Source organism: Lissotriton helveticus, chromosome 5_1 (assembly GCF_964261635.1).
Source record: "Lissotriton helveticus chromosome 5_1, aLisHel1.1, whole genome shotgun sequence".
NCBI classification, from domain to species: Eukaryota; Metazoa; Chordata; class Amphibia; order Caudata; family Salamandridae; genus Lissotriton; species Lissotriton helveticus.
The window spans coordinates 172,786,533-172,806,054 of NC_136065.1; the positions used below are offsets into that span (position 1 = coordinate 172,786,533).

The window sequence follows — 19,522 nt, forward strand, 5'->3', positions numbered from 1 at the left end:
ACCTGTAGTAAGCACAAATCATGAGGAGAAATGCCATGAGTGCTAGTAGTATCTGCAATTATATTCTGAATGTATAGCTAATGTAGAGATTTAAGTAGAAGTGGAACTAATACAGAAATGTGTGACACTATATGATTTTATTAGATGTGATTATTCCTGAATCCATGTCGTGTAGCTGCTAAAATGTAAGATGGCATGTGGTTAAACGCAGAATGTGGTAGGCCTCAGGGCCAGAGCTAGAAGGGAAGGGGAAGGTGTTTCTTTTCACGACATAGATGAATTAATGTTTTGGTCATTGCATTAATGGGCCATGATTTATAGATGTGTTTACTGAATAATAGAATAAGAGTATTAACATGCTTTAATTAATGAAGAAGTTGAATGCTATAATCATTATGAGAAATGCTGTAGGCCTGAAATGCTTTAACATTGATTTACACGTACATGTCTGGGCCGAGAAATGTTGCAAACCTTTTTGGAAGTCTATGAGAGTTGGGTTCTTGGCTGCAGATGTCTGTCTGCAAGAGAAAAGGGGGAATCCAATTATAAATGAATGAATAGAGGTCTGTTCAGTAGACGGCCCAGACATGGAGGAGGGTTCTGGAATGTTTAAGGGGTATCAGCGGGCCGGAGAAGAGTCTGAGAAGCAAGGTCAACTCCAACGTATGAGGCCCAATACAAAGCAGCATGGAAAAAGCCAGAAGCTACACCACGTGAGGGGCGTCTCATGAGGGGCGTCTCAAATGTTGTTGACTGTTTTGTATTAGGGACAGCATCCCTGGGTGGAGTTAGAGCAGATACCTGAGGACCCTTTAGAGAGCGGATGGGTAGGCAGAGAGGGGTCATGACTGGAGAATTATAGGTTTTCACCAAGAGACTTAGAGTGAGTGACTTCCCTTGGGGGTCATTCACTGCTGACACCTTTGTTAGGTTGGGATTTGGTTAAGTAGGGATACCATCTAGAGCAGGGTAGGGACAGCCTAACCTGTGTGTTTTCCTCCAACTTAAATGAAGGAGAGATATGCGTCAATGCTGATAGCTTTATTATTCTTAGAACTTGTGTTAGTAATTTCCGTTGCTCGTCTGAGGGCTTTCAGAGAGCACATGTATGTAGTTGGACCTGTGTATCTCGTGAATCTCATTCTGAGATGCCTGTATTTGCAGCTTATCCTATCCTTACAATAAACTTTTGAAAGCTAGAAGTTGTTTGTGATCTTTTGGAGCGGGGTCCTTTATTGGGTGAACTGGCTTGGTAACAGGGGCACTTTCTTCCTCAAAGACAGGCAACAAAGGTTCAGTCGACCAGATCGAGGTTTGGATCAATAGTGATAAGGTATCGATCAAAATCTCGCCCTTCCAGTTGTGAGACTCGCATCCAAGTTGTGAGACTGTGCCATAAAGTGTAAAGCTCACTTATGTGAGAGAGACAGCACTCCAATACATGTAATTCATATCCAGTGAAATATACTGCACACAGGGACGTGAGACACTTAAACATTGAGACAACCCCGTACCAGGGTGTGTAATATACATTCATTGAGTGAGACTAAGCCCCTGGCCATAAAATCCACACTTTGTGAGTGGCAGTGTGTTCCAAGATGTGAATCCCACCCACACTGAGTGAAACTGTGCTCCAAGCTATTCAGTTCCCACCAAATGGGAAGACTGTGCACAAAGATGTGTAATTAATTTCAATGAATGAGACTATGCAACAAGAATAAACTCATTAGCAAATGCAAATGTTAAAATGGTCAAAGCACACTGTCACACTGCAGACCCACTTCCCCTTCTTAGCCTCTCCTATTACTCGATGTAAGAAACACAGACCAGAACTGGTTGATCACTTTATGTATGCCAAAGGAGGGGAGAGACAGCTTAATTCACAAAGCCTTTTGAGCATCTAAGTATACCTTGGGTGCATATAAAACATTTTGTGAACGTAAATTCGCAATCCCGTTTCACAGCATCAGGGTAGGGGAGATGTTTGCTTAGGAAGACTAACTGCAAATGAGGAAATTGCGCTAGTACAGTGGAACTGCCGCGTTCACAAGTTTAAGTTAGTGGTGGGTATGAGGGTATTGGGGATACTGCATGAGTACCAGCAAAAGAGCACGTTTGTGGGTATTCACATACATCATGTTCGGATCTTACAAACATGGAAATACATGCTGGAACGATGGTGTCAATGGCAAGAGGAAGGGTGTTCCAAGAGTGGTTATGGGGGAAAGGTTTAAAAATTAATTATTCAAAAGCACTATATAAAATTTACGGAAGTGGAATTTTCTACATGAAATTCTTCAGCTCTAAATTTGATTCATTAGAGTGGTCTGAGAAAATTATTACTGTCATGGATTTCTTTGATTAGTTCTGGGATCCTTTGGAAGCACAAACATGTCAGACATCTGGTCTAAGTCCCATACATAGGATTAAAAATAGTGTGGCAGAATTGTGACTCTAACACCTCGCGAATCAAGGCCCATTTTCCTGATAACAGGCATTCATGATTCATTTGAACCTCAGCTTAGTGCAACCTTACCCTTCTTGGAGAACTATCCTCCTCTTAAATCTTTGTGAGGTGTTTCTCACCTCATCCCTGGCACTGTACTCCAATAACTATGCCCTAGTGCCAGAAATAGAGCAGGTGTGCAGCAAATCTGCCTTTATGCATGTCACCACAGATGTTCATGTCTTCTTATGGCCCATTTTGGTAATATTAGAACTTGGTGACACTGCTATTCGGTGCCAGTGAGTGGGTAGTTTGGCTCTACAGTGGTACTGGTAAAACTGATTTCACCAAATGGTCTGTTTCACTTTCATGCAAGGCTATAGGAGATGGAGCAGAAAATGTACCAAGGTGCTCTGGCTGGGTAGAAGTTTAAAGGCACTGCAATAACACATAGCAAGGAAAGGTGCCTTAGCCATGAAAAACTATTTTAATATATTAGGAACTTTCTGAAGTGTGCTTGGCAAGCCCTCGAGACATGGTGCCTAATACATAAAAACATGGCACGCTATATTTGTTTTAAAAAGTGTGCCCTTGCAGTGACTGAAGGCCTAAACACGTTTTCCATTGTGTACGTGTTCCATAAGGCAGGTCTAAGTGTGGTTAAAATACTAATTATTCATCTCCACTTCTGAAAATGTTAGAAACATTATTTAAAATAATTTTCCATTTACTTTTCAAATCTGTTTAATGGTATATCAGCGTTTTGATACCCTTAGTGGAAAAGTATGTTTATAAAAAGTTTCTTTGGACTGCCTGAGCCAGAACGGGCTTAAAACCAGTTCTGTCACTCATCATACCTGCAGAAGTTAATACACATCCTTGGTGAGAGAGCTAAGAATCTTGGCTCAGAAGAAAGCACAGGAAGAACACGTTGGTGTTACCCATGGCCTTTAAGTGGGATTGGTCATCTGGGAGGGGTGCGGGACTGATGGCATAAGACAGGGCGGCCATAACACTTCTATTTTGTCACTTGCTGAAAATGGGCTAAACGGATCTTCTCCCTTTCTGTCCCAGAGCCCTCCTAGATCCTTTGGATCCAACCCCAGCAGGAGGGAAAAACTGTTTCAAGGTAAGAGAATAGTATGGTCCGGCGGATTTGGCAGAATTTTGGACACTACACATCATGCTTGTAACATGGAGTTCCGGCCAGTTCGGCCAACCACCACATGGCGGAGTTCTTTTCAGCACACGGCATGCGAACGGTCGGTTGGCGAGCGAGCGTGAAATTTGGTGTCCCCTAACAATCTTTTTGGTCACAAGGTGGGCACCTGGCTAGATTTCACGTATACGGACGGTCACGAACGTTCATGGTCAGCAAGCTGCCGCTTGAGTAGAAAATCTACTCATGCCATAACAAAATCAACTCGAGAAGCTGCACCTTTGGAATCAAGCTGAGTTTTTTTGTAAGTCACTGGAATTCCGCAGAGTGACACTCTGCGAGTTCCGCCCAGGCCTAGAGGATAGGTCATCTAAAGAGGGGAGTTGTTCAGCTCTTAAAGAGAGGCCTGTCTGGTGACAGAAGAGTTCTGTTGTTCTGAAAAGGGGCTCTGGGTAATTTTACATTAAGGTAAAGAGGAAGTGCTTCAAAAGGAGGTTGGAATAGGGAGAGAAAGGAGCCAGAACAGGGTAAGACAAATTATTCTACAACTGGCTAGTGCCGAGGACAAGAGTTACACAACACAACCACCTAATCAGAAAATTCCTGGATCTAGGATATCTCCACATAACGAAGAATGCACTACTTGAAGAAAGAAGAGTCCTTACTCCTGTTGTAAGAGTAGATTAACCACAGAAGGACTTCTGACAGCTGCTGGCACCCATAGAGTGGAACTGCTCTCCAAGGGCCAAGTGGTTGGCAGCCTCCTTGTCTGCAGGAGAGACGCCAAAAGCAGAGGGACTCCTGACTGCAAGAGGGCTCAGCTGAGAACTGGAGGGCGCAGGAGCCTTGGCTAGAGTGAGCTCTAGTGCCTAGAAGCCAACGAATAGGACAAGGAAGGAAGGACTTCCCAGAAAGAACTTTCCTAACAGTTGGTGAAAAGGGGCACTTAGTTATTTTTTCCACATCCTGCGGATTGGGACAAGGTGTTGATTATTGCCTAATGAGGACTTACCCAAAACAAACAAGAAAACCAGGCTCCTCCTGCTTATAGATTTTGCTGCAGTGAAAAGAGTTTTAGCAGGACCTTGGTATAAAGGTATCTAATGTTGTGGAGCCCTGCCTGGCTACAGTTTTCAAGCCTTGCCCTGCTGCAGGATTTTGAGAACCAAAAAAGTAGGTAAAGTAGAAGCAAAAATGGCAGATTGGGCCAAGGCGACAAGCATCCTCAGCGGCTATGAAATCTACTTATGGTACACTGTAATATTTGGCGCCAAAACCAATTACTTCAGTGAAAGCTTGACAACAACGTTTCTGACGTTGTGGGCACCTTTCTGGCCCAGTGATGGGTTTTGACTTCCAATTCAGGTACAAAGTCTAAAGGTAAAGTCTCTGTTTGGAGGGACCCACTTGGTGTATCCGACCTTGCCCCATCCCAGTCTGCCTAAAATCATATCTAGATCAAGGTCAACCACACACTTGTTTTTCACAGATGCTTTACTTTTTCTAGATGCGTTTTTCTTTCAAAGTAAAAAAATAATAGCTCCAGTTCCCCTTATACAGTTTTAATGACCTTGGTGTCTTTTTGAGCAAAACATGTTTTATTTTTCTAAATTGGTTTAAGAATCTTATATTATTGTATAGTTTACTTTAAAATTGTTGGTACTGTTGAACGGAAGAGGTGTGGCGCCGCGGCTAGGGCGACTGACTCCGGAATCTGGGGATCACGGTTCAATCCTCGGCACCGGTGGCAGATTAGCCCAGCACCATGTGACTCTGGGCAATAGCTTGCTTAATCTTCCCGACGGCCCCCTGCGCCTAGAGACCCTTACGGGTGATTGTGCGCTTTACAAATGTGGATTATTATTATTTTGGGATTCTCCGGGGATTACCTACTTTTTGTGACGTAGCTAAAAGGAGGTGAGCAGAGATTCTGTGAGAAATGTGTTTTGGCATAACCAGATAGTATTTATTATGTTGGTAGATGTCACCCCTCCAAAATTAATAACATAATTTCTGACAAAGTCTATTTTGCAATATTTGCTAAGTGTCCAAAGCAGAACTGGGCAACACATTCTCATCCGGCTCATACTATAGAAAGATTTTTAGGCCAGGATAAGTATGTAGGAAATGAGCAAGGAACCTTCAAAAAATCCTTTACACATTTATAACACACACATACATACAATATTGTACATGCACAATATAGTGCTAAACATCATCTTCAAACATAGGAGAAGTTCACTTATCCCTAAATTATCAACTTTCATACCCTTCATTTTCAATGTTTATCTGAGGGCCCTCATTAAAGTCTTCAAATATTCAACCTCTACTGCAACAAGGACAATGATGACGCCCAGATCCTCCTGAAGCTGGCAAAATCAATGGACAAAGATGACTATATAATGAGTCCTTGCTTCCTTCCATTTAAGCAGTGGATGACCTGCAATCAAGTAAACCCAACACATGTGAAGTACACAACATGTGGAATATTTTCTGCGGCAGCCATGTGCCTCATGGCCCAAGGAGCATGAAGTTCCCCCATCACAGGTTGGGGCTCATCAGCATCATGAAACTCCAGCATCTCATGCAAATTAGATAATCAAATCCTCTTTCTATTCACTCAAGAATGAATGCATAATTTTACTTTTCTAGAGTTCGCCCAATGGGTTAGGCCACCACCATGCAGTACCCTCCTGGCTAGACTGACTATTCAACCCATCTGAGGGATCTTGCCTTCTTCTAGGCAGTCTGCATCTGATCCCGACCACTGCTATAAGACTCCTGCTGCACCTACGAACAAGCCCATCCCCACCGAAATATAAGGTGTAAACCGAATGCCAGAAAAGGAACCAAAAACAAAGATGGTACTTCTAATCATTATCACGATCTATTCCCAGGTACTCAGTGCTTAATCTGAGCTGGAGGTTGCAGGTGGGGCCCACTGCAAATTTTGCTTGAGAACCAGAATGTATTCTTTAGTTGTTAGACTTTGTTCCAAAACAAGAAAGAGAAAGGCAGAAAGGAGAAAGAAAGAGGGAGAGAATGACGGAACAGCAGTGACAATTAGAGAAAGCAGGGATAAAATACAACCGGTATGAGTGAGATGAAGAGTCAGGGAGTGTGAGGTGATGAATGAAAGAGGCAAGATTAGACAGCGTTGGTATTCAGCAAGTCCAACATTTGGCAAGCTGGCTGTTGGATTCAGAGAAAACATTTAGGAACCAGCACATCTTATTCTAAAAATTAAGCACTGCAGGTAATGAATCAGTTCCCCAGATTCGAGGTTAACCGCCCTAGCCGTTAGGCCACCTCCTCTCCCCCATATCCTAATATATTTAACGGAATTGCAGCATTCACGTCTCATCTCAAGGTTAAAGTTTTTGATTGACTGGAGCAATATCTGTTTAGAATCTCAAACACTCGAAAAGCAAAGCTGGGTGGATTTACGATGCCGTTGGGACTGTTGAGAAATACATAACATTTGTAAACTTGGGAAGGCTTCCCGAAGCAGCAACTTCAACCATTGTGGATGAAGTTATTAAGGAACAATTGTGGGATTTTAATTATTGGGTATGCGGCCTTTTTTTTTTAAACTAAAACCTTTATTTTGCTGATGACTGTATGTCAAGCTGACATGCATCCACCACAAAAGCCTCTTCTGACAATTCTTGGGTCACGAATCTGACCATGTTTAAATCCTATTTACAATTGTCATGTTGTGGTTATTGGTACAGATGATTCATTTTCTGCAGAGGTATGTGTTTAGAAATGCTTTCTTTAGACTGGTGAGAGCATTGTAACCCTTGCTTTATTAATCTTGCCATGCTTTGTTCTCCCTTTCTCTGCTTTATGGGCCACATGCATCCATGTAGGATTTTGCATTTCCTAAATTGCGAAAATTAAGGAATCGCAATTTAGGAATTGCAAAATCCTATGCATCAAGAAATCCTAAAAGTTTTTAGGATTTCTTAATTTTCTGTATTTGCGATTCCTTAATTGCGAATCGCAATTAAGGATTGGCATTACATTGATTCCTATGGGCCTAGAGGCCCATAGGAATCAATGCCGTTTTGCACTTTTTTATTTTGCGAATCCCATTTGTTTGATGCATTGCAAGGGTGCAGAGGGGGGTCCAAAGGACACCCCCCTGCACCCCTGAAATGTATTTTAAAGTGCATGTTTCACACACACATGTCCTAAGGACATGTGTGTCTGTAACATGAAAGTTTAAAAAATGCATTTTTGAGCATTTTCATAACTTTTCGCAAATTACCACGAGGTTCGACCTCGTGGTAATTTGCACCCCCTAATTGCTAATTCGCAATTTGAAAAACAGTCATGCATTGCTTTCAAGGAATCGCAAATCACAAAAATGTATGATGCATCCCAAAAACTTATTTAGGAATCGCAAACGGCCGAATTTACCGATTTGCACCGTTTGCACTTCCTAAATAGGTTGATGCATGTGGCCCTATGTTTCCTTGTCAGTCTCAGTCTCTCATACCATTCACAATCTAGTCTTTGTTCTCTCTTGAGCATATTTTTCTACCACTCTTGCCTTTCCCCTCACATAACTATCCCATTCCATTTAATATTTCTTTTAATGTTTCATTGGTGCACCCTTCGCCTACTTCTCTAAGACTTCTACGTATATTGATTGAGGCAAGAATGGAAAACAGACTACCACGGCCCAAGGTAGGGTTTTTTTTTAATCCTTTTTTTAGCAACTATATAAATTATTATTATAAAATAAACAAAAATAGGGGAAAAAAAATTGGGAAAGTTAGTGGATTATGTTCAGGTATATCTGATACGTCAAGATATTGACAGGGTACATTAGTCACACTCGGAAAAGGGCAGGAGGGAGGAAAGGCGAAGGAGCAATTGAACATGAGTTCTGATCTCGTATCAAAGTTGCGCATTGTAATCCACTGACACAATATACATGACAGCATCAGTGAATAAACAGGAAGACAAAGTCTACTCTAGAGGGACCCAATAATTAGTTCATATGGGGGTAAGTATGTTACTTAGTGAGCTATCAAGGCCAATGTTTGACCAAACAACTGTGTAGTTCAGGGAGATGTTGTGTTTGAGAGGTATGAGTCTTACGCATTCAAGATATATATCTTGGAAGCTCTCTACAGAGATTGTCGTAGAGAAATGTTGTCTGTTCACCTAATGAATGAAAGCCTTTCCTTCCACGTCGAATATGATACATTGAAGGTGCTTTTCCAATTATTGAAAATTACTTTGCAGCCTAGTGTGAGTATGGTATCGAAAAGGAATTTCTATGTTTCATGTTGGGGTATAAACGATCAGTGATAATATACATGAAATCTCCAAAAGGTTGAATTTAAAAGATGTCTTGATAAGTTCAAATATATATATGACCAATAAGTTTTTAGTTACGGGGAACAAAGAGCATATGCGCTAAGTCATCTGTTGCTATTTCACAATTCCAGCAGGATAGAATGTCTAGTAATCTCAATTTGTGAAGATGTTGGGATGTCCAAAAGGTTTTACATAATAGCATACATTTGGTTATGGAAAGAGTGGAGTAATGTTATATTTGAACTGAGATTTCCATGTGATGTTATATGTGAAGTGTTAATCATGGAATAAGCATTCCCTTTCCAATTTTGATTGAATATGGTGTTTAAGATTTGAGCTTTTTGATTGTAAATGTAAATGTAAATGTATTTCGATTTATATAGCGCACGAATCACCCAGGGGTCTCAAGGCGCTTGCTTAGGGAACCCGTCCTGGTATTCCCCTGTGAGATACCCCGGCAGGGTATCCACAAGGTGAAAGCCAGGCATCCCGCCGCGAGGGGCCGTAGTGGAGATTAAGCAAGCTATTGCCCAGAGTCGCAGAGTGTGACCCCGTGAGTCGAGTAGGCACCTGAGCGAGAATTGTCGAGAATTGTAAGAAAACATTGTTTTAATTTTGAATAACGAATGAGCAGTCTCTGGAGGATGTCTAATGGGCTTGATCTATTATGTGTTACCATTGTGTACAGAGTTTATCAGAAAGCACTCCTGGGATGGGTTGATGAGGTGAGTTAATATGTGATTTAATCTATTTGTCAAAATGTTTGTGTAAGTTTTGCAATCAATATTTATTAAAGATATTTTTGCTGCACTCTACATCATTCCTTGGCAATGACAGTGATTATTGCCTCTGAAGGTGTGCCACAGAAAGTTTTTTCAGATTGTGTATTATCTGTACACTTGATCGGTCTCTGTCCAGATTTGGAAGTTTATTTCGACAGGATTTAAGTTTAAGAAAGTTGTAAGATGTAATATTGTTTTCAAAGTTCAAAATAAGCTTTATTCGATATTCAAGAAAAAAATATCATATAAGCATTCATACCAATAGTTTAAAAAGTACATATCTGTTTGATTAAAAGAATCGTTAAGATTAAAAATTAGCAGTTTTAAAAAGACATTTTCATTTAAAATGGTTGGGGAAACCAAACTTTCAAAGGGAAGGATTTATACAAAAGTGTATTATCATGGATCAATATCACATAGGCCATTGTAACGATTTCCTAAATTTGAGCAGTAATTTTAAAAACTGTTCCATGATACGTATGACATCCCTATCCTCTAACTCTTGTAGGCGCTCAAATGCGTCTTTGCAGGACCTCAAGCCCCATCTCTTTAATAAAGGTCTCAATAAGGATTTCCTTGGGGTCACATAGTATGTACAAAATAATATAGAATGGATGTTAGATTGAGTAGAAATATCGTCACATGGACAGGGGCACAGGTTTCGGGACCAGTCATTACACGAAGGGAATGTTATAAAACGAAAGAAAGAACCCAATCTGAACCTAACAAGCAACATTCTGGTATAGCAGGAAAAGTCAGTTGAAAGATATAATTGCAGCCCCTTTTTAGGGGTAATCCTTTGATAGACCTGGAGTGTTTTATTTAGTTTTTGATTATCCCATCTTTTGGTTTCCAGGTGATCCAGTAGGATCTTTCTCAGGTTTTTCCTTGAAATATTTTCCTGAGTCAAAGGGTCGGTGAAAAACTGGGCGACCAATGTCATAAAAAAAGTTTTTGACATAGGCCAACCATTTCGTATATTTTGCCCCCTCCTGTTTAAAAATATCCAATGTTACTTCTCGGTTCAGAGCAGTCTCAGGGGTAGTCCAGATTTTATGCCACAAAAGAGGAGGCTCAACTTTGATTAGATCTGATATGAATGGCAGATCTAGCTCAATGTGCATCATATAGACAGATGTTGCTTTCGGTGTGGCCAGGAGATACCTCAAAAAGCTATTTTCTGCTATTTGGATTGAAGAAATATTGTTGTCAATACCCCAAAGGCCAGCCCCATATATTGCTGTTGACACACATTTAGCTTTATATATAATAATGAGCTGTTTAACTGGCCTCCCTCCTATTTTTCCAGCAAAATCTCTAAGCCCCCCAATTGCTCTAACAAAGGCAAGTCTCCTCTTCTTGACTGCAGACTGCCATGTCACTTTCCTGTGAACACATATACCCAAGTATGTGAAATTATCCACTGTCTCCAGTCTTTGATCCTCAATGAATATGGGACATGGGATTTTCTTTGTCCTCTTACTGCATACCATTGAATAGGTCTTTCCAATATTCACTTTCAACCCCCTTTCATGCATGAAGGCAGTAAATGCGGTAACTGCTCTCTGCAGCCCCAATCTTGTTTGGGAGAGAATAGCCGCATCATCGGCATATAACAAGATTGGTATGGCTTGGCCTCCCACTTTTGGGTAATCACATTCTATGTTTTTCAAGTGCTCACCAATGGCATTTATATAGAGGGAGAAAAGCAGGGGGGCTAGGATGCACCCCTGCCTAACCCCTCTATTGATGGTAAACCTTGGCGAGCACTCTCCCTTCAGGCCAAACCTCACTCTGGCACCGGCATCTCTATACAGCTTCTTGATGAAAAAAAGGATTGATGGATAATATTGTTTTCATTGAATAACACTCATATATATTAGAAAATATGTGTGGGTTTCTGTGAGCGCTCAAATGCGTAACAAAAAGGATACTCTGAAATGACCATAGTAGTTAATCTAGGGTGCTACCCTCCAGTTTACTTTTTTTGTTGCACCAAATTGACATCAGATTAGAGTTCCACAGTTTGATCTCTAAGGAGGAGTGTCTACGTAGAATGGATTTTTTTATTTAATCTAGCATGTATTTTCAGGTAAAGGAGAGTCGTTATACGCATGGAAAGATAAGAACGTGAGTTAAAGGGATGTAGTATTAGTTTTCAATCCCACACTGAACAATAGGAGCCTGTTTGGTTGAACCTGTGAAAGTCTGATTTAAAAAGAAAGGCTGATCTGTAGTTTTGGACATTTGCTAATTTAACCTGGATAACCACCCCCGGGTCTTTAGTCAGCCATAATGTTTTAGAGAGATGCTTAGGTGTTTGTTTTGCCCTAGAAATAGATTTAGGTTTCCATCTAGATTGTTTAGAAAGTCATTTGACCATGTTAAAGGAATCATAATTATAAGATAGTTTACAACAGGAGCCATCTTAACTTTTGTGATTTCTATCATCCCCATCAGGATGGAAATTTTTGTAACCGGCCATCAATACATTCGGAGATTTTTTTGATTGCTAGTGCCTTGTTATGTGTAATAGTATCTGGAATTTTGTCCATAAATTCAATGCTTAAATACCTTTAAGTATTTTAGTTGTGAAAAGAGGACAGAATTAACCAGTACATCTTTGGAGTATAGGAGGTTAAGGGATTTGACCTCAAATTTACCTCTTTTAATGGTGCATCCTGAGACAGTTGAGTATGTATCTATAGTGGTCACCAGAGCTTGGATTAATGGGCCCGCATTCGCTGTAACTATTACAATGTCCTCTGCTTAAGCTGCAGTTTTTATCATAAGCTCCTTAAATTTAATCCAGGATATGTCTTCATTGAATCTAACATTGTGAAATAGAGGTTCCGAGGCTAAGAGGAGTGAAGCTGGGGATAAGGGGAAACCTTGTCTGACACCTTAACATAGGTTAAAAGAATCTGAGATAATTCCACCTGCTCTAAATCTAACCTTAGGTTGAACTTACAGGGACATAATTATTTTAATGGAATTCTCACCAAACTTAATTTTCTGTAGAACTGCTTTGAGGTACAGCCATGATAGTTTCTCCAAGTGCCTTTTATGAATCAAGTGTAATCCCCACTGCTCTGGAGGATGTCTTATGGGCTGTATCTATTATGTGACAGAGTAGTCTTGTGTTGCCATTGTGTACAGTTTATCAGAAAGCCCTCCTCGGATGGGTTGATGAGGTGAGTTAGTATGTGATTTAATCTATAAATAAGAGAAATGTTAAAATATATATTTTTGTTGTTTTCTATTAACATGATATTTCATGAAAATAATTTCTTTCTTTGTCTATAACAATAGCGTAATTTGCTATTTAGTCTTGAAAAAGCACTGCTCAACTTAGTCTGGGTTGTGCCAGTTTGCAGGAAAGCATGTACTAGTTCAGGACACCTTAAACATATGTTATTGGGGTCCACACAAAGAGAAGCCTTCCTGCTGAAAAATGATTTTCCTATGAAAGAAAAATAGGAAATGTGTATTTGTCTTATTTAATACATAGTCTACCCCTACAACTGCAGATTATCCATAATTCTAGCAATGCATATTCACTTGGTGAGGAGGAACTAGCATACACATGCTAAGGGGCATGGACCTCCAACTTTTTCTTACCTAAGCAAAATTCACTTGCATTTGTGCCCGGAAATGACATATCAATATTTTCAGAGGCAGGATCTGCTGATGTCTATGAGGGTAAGGGCAACCATTGCCAGGTGGCTGAATCTGGGCTGAGGCTGGAAACTAAGTGTTCCAATTATAGTGGGAGGTGGTGTTGTCAATGTGAAGAATTATAATTTTGTGAATATATGCTGACATTGGCAATGCCTTTTCCCACAAATAATGCACTTGTAAATGTACACCAATTGTAAGAGAACGTCAGTGGTGCAATAAGTATAATGTTACAATTTACTCCAAAAACCAGGGTTACCTTCAAATCTTTATTTCGTCCACCAACAAGAACAGCACAGCCAGTGGCGTAGCTAGGCCTTAGGCTGCCCGTGGCAACCCCTGCATTTGCCACCTGCAGCGGCCTGATCGAACAGCGGGGGGGGGCGTTGCTAGTTATTCATGCTGCCATAATGGCTGCAGGTAACAGCGGGGGTTAGAGGGTGTTGGGGGGGTGCTGCCAATTCTTGCGGCCACGACGGCCACAGGTAACAGCAGGTTGGGGGGCCAGCCACCACCCCCAAAACTCATGCCGCATGGGGCGGTCTGCCCCCACACCCCCTTAGCTACTGAGCACAGCTTCATCACAGTCTTAACAGCTATCTCCTCTCAGTGTTCCATTGCAACCATAGTATATCCTCATGGCTCAGAATGGAATACCACAGAGCCAATGACACATAAATTACAATACATCTTCCGTCCCTTAAATGGAAATAACTAAAACAATTAATGAATAGATACAGAAATAAATTAATAAATATATATACATATGTACTTCTTCGGTCAACACACCAGTGAGGAAAACAATAGAGATCATTGTATTAGCAACCAGAATACATATTTTAGTGAACATGTTCATAAAGATGGAATGTCACAGAATAGCTATATTAGGGTCCCAAACTAACAGGAATAACAACCTAATCATTTCAAATAATAGTCTTCAAGATTTAATGGTTTTCTCCTGTACCGGGCGCTATGACGAACCTTCCCACATTTGGATTCAGAATCACCCACCAGGCAATCACTATCACTCACAGGCACCTGAAACATCTCCCATGATAGTGAAAGAGACAATGTAGCATCAGAAGCGTCATCCCCAAGTCATCTTGTCCTCCATACTTAGCCAATCGTGACATGCTCTGCATTTCACCATCACTTAGTACAACCACATTCTTTTTTACTTGAATGATGAGTTTCGGCCATAGATAATTGAAATTCCCTTTGGGTGACCAAGCAGGGTTTCACACCCTCTTTCCACTTCCCTTCGCCCACATCAGGCATCTCATCAAATTGCTTCTTATACCCCCTTTGGTAATCTTTGCCTACAAGGAAGTCCACACCCTTGGCATCCTTCCTATAATCCAACCTATCCAGATTAAACTTGGTGCCAGCCAATCTCCCTTTCAAACACTGGAATGGCAACACTTTGGTTATAGAAGTGGGAGTGTTGTGATGTGCCTCACAAAGAATTGCCTTGAGAGATATATATTCTCCACAGCAGTCTGAGCACATGCTCTCACCAAGTTTCCCACAAGACCATTCACATGAGCAGAATACAGTGCGGTGCAGTGGTGTGTAATAGTAAAATCTTCTAGAAATTCCTTCATCTCACCAGAGACAAATTGTTGCCTATTATCCATGATGATGGTTCTTGGTAACCCTTCGCATGAAAGGACGTCTTGCAAACATTATTGTTGAATGCACCTGGTGGTCACAAAGTTTATGCAACAGACAGAGACCCATTTAGATGTCTAATCCATCAAAATCAAAATAAATCTTGCTCCAGGTGACAATAACTCAAAAGGGCCAACAATAGCCAAACCCAATTAGCTCCAAGGCCCCTCCTGGATTTCAACCGGAAACAATGAGGCCATCGTAATGGATCTAGATTAGCTATTACTCGCAAACTGAAGGCAATCTTTCACTACACTTTGCACTTGTCTGTCTACATCAGCCCACCAATACTTTGTTTTAATTATTCTCTGACAGTCCACAACCCTGCGCAACTTTATCTACCCCTCGAATGTCATGCCAGCCTGCCATCACATAATCCATTATGAACTTCTTTACATCATCCTTGGCCGCTTCTGACTCTCATTTGTCTAACCGATTGCTGGTTCCATGACCCATATAACAGGATGATCAGACTCAGTTAAACTGATGGTTTTACTGGCAACCTGGATAGGCAGTCAGCAGGCACATTCTTAGCACCCGGTAGGTACTTTACAAGATAGTTACATTCAATTAAACTCTCCATCCATCTCTTGAAGTGTGGTATGGTCTCCTCAGTATTTCTACAGCCCAACAACTGGACCAAAGGCTTGTGATCTATTCTAAGCACAAAAGGTAAGCCCTACAAGAAAATGTTTCTTTGGTGTTTCATCCACATGCATGTCAAAGCACCTCATTCAATAACTGAATGCCTTTCCTCGGCCCCTCAAAGAGAGCTTGAGAAAAAGGCCAAAACAGTTTCCTCACTATCTACTACCTGAGATAAGACTGCCCCTAACCCCTTCAGGTTAGCATCTGTTGTGAGAGCGGTCTTCCTGGAGACAACAAAATGCCCTAGAGTAGGTATCTTGGCAATAACTTCTTTAACAACCTTGAAAGCTTCTTCACAATCTCTAGACCAATCAAAACATGCACCTTCCCTGAGCAGGAGTCTAATTGGTTCAATAAAACTAGCAATATTAGGGATAAAATTGGAGCAATACTTTGCCAGGCCCAAGAAGGACCTAATCTGCTCCTTATTAGTAGGAAAAGGTGCTGCAGTGATGAAGTTAGCTAAATCCAGCTTGGGACATTTACCGTCGCTAGATATCATGATCCCCAAATATGAAACCGAAATTATGCCAAATTGACACTTTTCCTGTTTAAGTGTAAGCCCTCTGTCTCTACGTCTTGCCAGAACTTGTCTTAACATGAAATAATGACTCTGCTTCTCTTTGCCATTCAATAAAATATCATCTTGGAAAAACACTGATGAGCAATCCCTTTCAACACATGCCTCATAAGCCTTTGAAAACATGTTGCTGCCGAGTCCAAACCAAAAGTTAAATTACAAACCTAAATGCCCCTGGAGGTGTGACAAAATATATGAGTTCTTTCAAGTCCTCCTGTAATTGCACTTGGTGGTATGTGGCACAAAGATCCATTATACTGAACACACATGTATCTTTAAGCATGGCCAAGGCTTCAGACGTAAAAGGTACTGGCTGGGGTTCAACTCAAATGCATTGATTAAGGTCTCTAAGATCTATACACATTCTCACCTTATTGCCATTGTCTTTAATAGCCAAAACTAGGGGAGGCAATCATAATGAGCACTCTATCTCCCCAATCGCTCCCATTTGTACAAGTTTGTCTAGCTCTTCCCGTAAAGAATTCAAAAGCAGATTAGGTACCCTCCTCACCATGTGTACCTTAAGCTCGGAATTCTTCTTTGGAATAATCCTGTGTTTAAAATGCTTAAAAATAGCAAGATCCTCCCTAAATGCATCATAAAACTCTCATACTACACACAATTCTCGCGATCAAAAGGACCTGCTATGGAGAATTAGGATTGAAAATAATCCCTAAATCCCTCTGGTGATGCCACCCAAGAAGGTTGTGTCCGTGTTTAGCCACATAAACGTTTCCTGCAGTCTCCCTGTCTTTGAAAATAATGTTCATAACTGTGTAACCAATTAGATACATTTTCAAACCTCTATACCCTACTGGGTTTATGTCAGGAGGTAATAATGTGATGTTCTCACTCCCATATGTTCCCTCCTAGGTCTTATCACCTACTAAGGTACAGGGGGAACAGCCAAAACTATAAGATTCTGTCCCCCAATCTCAATCTCACACTCAGGCATTTTGATCTGGCCCCTATCAACCACTCAATCCATCTATCTGACAGTTCCCGGAGAGTGTACCACTTGCAAAGTAGATTTTTGACTGATCCCAGGCATTTTTGTCACCTCATGTATCTTATCATTTTCACACATGCGAGCAAAGTGCCCTTTTTTCCCACAACCCGAAAAACAGAGTTACAAGGGTAACAAGTTGGATTATTGGCCAAAGGAGACTTCCACACTTAAAGCATTTGAACTCGGAGTCCCTTCCTAGATTATAATTGGTTTTAATAGGCCCATCACAAGTTGCTTTCTGGGTAAATCCTTTGTTACCCTCACTTGTGTTTTGCACAGCAGAACTGGTAACTCTTTCCACAGAGTGCAAAATAGTGCCCTGCATTTCCCTGACTCAACCAGAGGTGTGTTTCATACCCTCAACAGTATCCACTGCTTCCTTCAATGTAGGATTTTTAGCTAAAAGCTTTTCTTGCATACTAGTACCATTAGTACAATGAACTAATTGGTTCCTAATAAGAGAGTCAATCAAGTCACTAAATTCTCAAGTATGGGCCAAGTTTTGTATAATGGCTACATAATTTCCAACCCTTTCACCCGTGGCTTGGGTTCTTGTGAAGAGCTGGTGTAAGAGTCTTTATAAATGGACCGAACTGCTTCACCATCATCAAAAGAGACATCTTGTAGAAGTCTCTTGGTTCCCCCTCACTGTTGCCTAAGTTAATTTCGGCCAAGCTCTTATATACACTACGCCCCTCTATAACAAGGTTGTGGAGCAAAATGTGTTGTTTTCTTGCCAATATATCAATGCCAATAGCTATGGGGAATGAGTCAAACAAGGATTTCTGTGGAAATCCACTACTTGATGGAGTGTTACTGGAACCTGATGATGTAATGGAATGGGGTATATAGGGAGTTCTAGTAGAAGACTTTTGGCTGCCAGTAAGCTGGAGGTTACTGATGTGATGAGAAGGTGTTCCTGCAATTAAAGAAGATAAAACCACAAACCACTGTGAGCATGGTTACTACTGATTTTGGCAACGAGTGACTCAGCGCAGGGGGAAGAAAACAAGCAGAGTAACCTCCACCCCTACTAAAGTAATATTACAGGGATTTGGACAATACTACTGAAGGATTTCGTCCACTTATTGTGAGTTTCAAAACTATAGTGTGATGGATGAAAACTCCAAGCCTGAAAGCCTAGTGATGGAGTCTGAGAATGATAAACCTGAGTAACTTCTTGTGTGAAACTGCTATGATCGTTCATGTGAATCCGTAATTTACTGAAGACTTGTATAAAGATTGGTGTGCGATCCTTTATATCTTTTTGGAGAAATACAAGAAGGCGAGTGTGGTGTGCTTTGTATGAACATTTATTTTTAATGTCACAACGTGGTTTTTTTTCAAGAATTGTTTTAAAAAACATACCAGGCACTCATGCGCCTACTGTCTTGAGTGCTGCTGTGTGATTGCCTCGAGACTGCCTCCATCTCGAAGTTTATCCATGAGTGCATAATTAGGCGCTGCAAGATTATCGCGTCAAGGATGCCGTCTATGCCTCAAAGCTTTTCCTCGCAAGCATGTTAAGGACTCCCAAGCGGCTGCCATCTGTATTATTGCCCCACCAGTTCTCCGATCTATCTATGTTTACTTACCGGCTCTCATACGCGATCTGACTAGCTCCAGGGTGGGGCTCCAGACTTGACACATGGTAAGGAGTTCTCTGATGATTTTCCCCCGCAAGCTAACCACACCCATTTCCTGCAGATTCTGTGTGATCACTTTCATAGAAGAAGGACTTCCGTACGGAAAAGAAAGCAAAAAAGAGAAAAAGGGGATAAGAAATAGTGGAAACACTTGCTACAATTGAAAGAGAGACCATATCCACTGTTGTTGTTTTAAACAGTTATTTTAAAACAACTACAATTGAAAGAGTGACTATATCCACTGTTTTTTTAAAAATAATTATTTTAAATTATTGTTTTATTTTTATATTTCAACTTATTATAGTAGTTTGTTGTTTTAGACAATTGTGGTAGTTTGTTATTTTCACTTTTATTATAGGCATGGCAGAACAGAGAATGGCTGCTCCACCTAGCTTTTTGGCTGTGTCAGGAGAGCCAATCATTCCTTTGAAGAGATGGAACATTTTTTTTACATATATGTTGGCTATTGGTGGGGACAAATATGGCCTGTTGAGAACAATTAGTAACAGAAGGGAGAAGGATCTACGATGATCTTCGTGAAGTATCATTGGGCTTAGAGAATGGTCAGC

General features: G+C 40.8%; 1 protein-coding gene across 1 annotated transcript in view; it reads right to left on the bottom strand.

The window, feature by feature from the left end:
- LHX6 (LIM homeobox 6) overlaps window positions 1-19,522 on the bottom strand; it is a 413,113-nt gene that overhangs the window by 360,449 nt on the left and 33,142 nt on the right. The window lies entirely within an intron of this gene.